Source organism: Monomorium pharaonis, chromosome 7 (genome assembly GCF_013373865.1).
Source record: "Monomorium pharaonis isolate MP-MQ-018 chromosome 7, ASM1337386v2, whole genome shotgun sequence".
In the NCBI taxonomy this organism is placed as follows: domain Eukaryota; kingdom Metazoa; phylum Arthropoda; class Insecta; order Hymenoptera; family Formicidae; genus Monomorium; species Monomorium pharaonis.
Window position 1 is genome coordinate 20654833 of NC_050473.1, and position 2846 is coordinate 20657678.

Consider the following 2846-nt stretch of genomic DNA (forward strand, 5'->3'; position numbering starts at 1 on the left):
ACATTAAAGAAAATGAAATACTTTTTAAGAGATTACGAGTAAATACAAAAATAATATAAAAAACAAAAATAATATTTATAAAAATGGTTGTTTAATTTTTATGAGTTATTAATTCATGTATGTTATAAAATATATTAATAATAAATACATTTGACATTACTCGTCAGTATTACATGAGCCAATTTAATTTTTATTTAAAAAATAACGAATAAATATTTAATAATTAATTAGCATTTCAATTTGATAAATGTTAAGATATAGGATTTAAAAAAAAACTTTATTAACTTATGAAAAAAAAATTGAGGCCAAAGCGAGAATCGAACCAGCGACTACGCGCTTACGAAACTAGAGCTCTGTGCGCTCGGCTACGAGCGGCTCTGACAATAGGTTAAAATTTTCTGTACTTACAGATATCGGAAATCTTCAAAATCCATTTTCTCGAGTATTTTTGAGAAGCGCATCGTACTGCTTTAGGAAATTGAAGTCCGGGTACTGATCTTCAAATCCTATAAGTATAAAAAAAATCGGTGTTCCATGACCCGTAAGGTCCCCTTGTTAGATGTCTATTAGGGAGCGTCCCAGATGCGTACAGTAATAAACGGACACAGCAGGCTGAGTGAAACAGACACAGTAACAAACGGACATAGACCAAACGGACACAGTAATAAACGGACACAGTAACAAACGGACACAGACCAAATGCGCACAGAGCGAAACGGACACAGTGCGAAACGGACACAGACCAAATGCGCACAGACCAAATGCACACGGACCAAATGCGCACACTGCACATGCGCACACTGCACATGCGCACGGACCAAATGCAATCCATGTACATTGCAAGCAGAGTAAAGTCCACATAGGTTAGCGGACGGGGTAGGTGCGGGAGGGGGCCGAAGGCCCCCCTTGCACCCCCCCGTGTGTGTGTGTGTGTGTGTGTGTCTCTGTGTGTGTGTGTGCGTGCAAAGCATTCACTGCATCACATGGGTTTGCGACTTTCCGTGTATGCATTTGGTCTGTGCGCATGTGCAGTATGCGCATTTGGTCTGTGTCCGTTTCGCACTGTGTCCGTTTCGCTCTGTGCGCATTTGGTCTGTGTCCGTTTGTTAATGTGTCCGTTTCGCACTGTGTCCGTTTGTTATTGTGTCCGTTTCGCACTGTGTCCGTTTATTACTGTGTCCGTTTGGTCTGTGTCCGTTTGTTACTGTGTCCGTTTCACTCAGCTTGCTGTGTCCGTTTATTACTGTGCGCATCTGGGACTCACTCGTCTATTACATGTTTATTAGACATCGAGAAATGATTTGCAGTTTAAAATAATTTTTTATTAATAATTTATTGTTATTGTATAAAGACTGCTATTGTAAGGTTTTAAACAAACACAATAACACAAAATCACATTACATCTAAATCAAATATTTCTAGCCGTCATTTTAGACGTAGATGGCTCCGACGTTTATAGACGTTTATCCGATCTTTCATTTCTCCCTGGGGAAGGGCCATATCAAAAGGAACTTAGTTTGGACATTGACCGCAATGAAACTAGAGCCCTCGGCATAAATTGGAATTGCGATTCAGATGCATTCAAATTTGTTAGCATAGGCTCTCATGCACTTTTGAAGAGGCTCACTAAGCGTAGCGTACTATCTAGAATAGCATTAATATTTGATCCTTTAGGTTTATTAGGACCATCTGTCATAATTGCTAAACTTTTAATGCAGGAATTCTGAAAGGCTAAAATCGATTGAGACAAATCTATACCCAATGAATTACACACGTCTTGGAGAGAATACAAATCTAAGCTACACTTTCTAAACGATGAAATTATGAAATATTATGAAATATTCCGCAAGGTAATAGCATTTAGCAAAACACGAGATATAAAGATTTACGGATTTTCAGATGCTAGCCAACACCACAGGCATATGGAGCCTAGTATATATACGATCTAGTTTTATCGTTGGTGGAGCGGAAGCCCGTCTATTATGTTCGAAATCCAGACCGCGTCTTAAGCTTTGTGGGGCGTTGCTGCTGGCTCAGTTGATAAAAAGGGTGCTGGATTGCTTACCCTTTGAAGTTAATTTTATTCGCTTATGGACTGATTCACGTATCGTTTTATGTTGGGTAAAGTCTTAAAATTTGATGAGTTGTCTACATTGATAACGCAAGTTAAAGTTATATTAAATTCGAGACCAATCACGCCGTTATCAAACGATTTCAACGATTTAAGCGCGCTAACACCAGCACATGTTATGATTGGATGTCCTATCACAATGTATCCAGAATCTTCAGGATTTACCGATCAATCGATTGTCTCGATGGCAACAAGTCGAACAGCTCAAACAACATTTTTAGTCGCGATGGATTAAAGAGTACCTTCACAATTGTCAAATTCGGATTAAATGGAATGTTGCCAAACAATCTATTGAAGTAAAAAGCATGGTAGTACTACAGAAAGACAACTTGCCACCCTTGTGTTGGAGTCTGGGTCGAGTAGAAAAAATCTATCCTGGCAAAGATAATATTACTCGTGTGATTTCCGTACGTACTTCGAAGGAAATTTACAAAAGACCTATCACTAAGCTATATGTGCTTGCCATTGAATAGCAACGACCAATTTATTGTAAGTCTAATAGTTTATTTTATGTTCAAAGATTTTGCGTTAACATCCGTATTGGAATGTATAAAGTTACAATTTCCTTTTATTGTTGAAAGCCGACGCTTTCAAGGGCGGCGGTATGTTGAGTACTTATGTAATGTTGAACGAACCCTGCCTCCGTTTCAGTTAGGGACAGATTGCTAGTCTAGTTAATTTTTGTAGTTTTTGCAACATCTAGTCTAAGCATAGG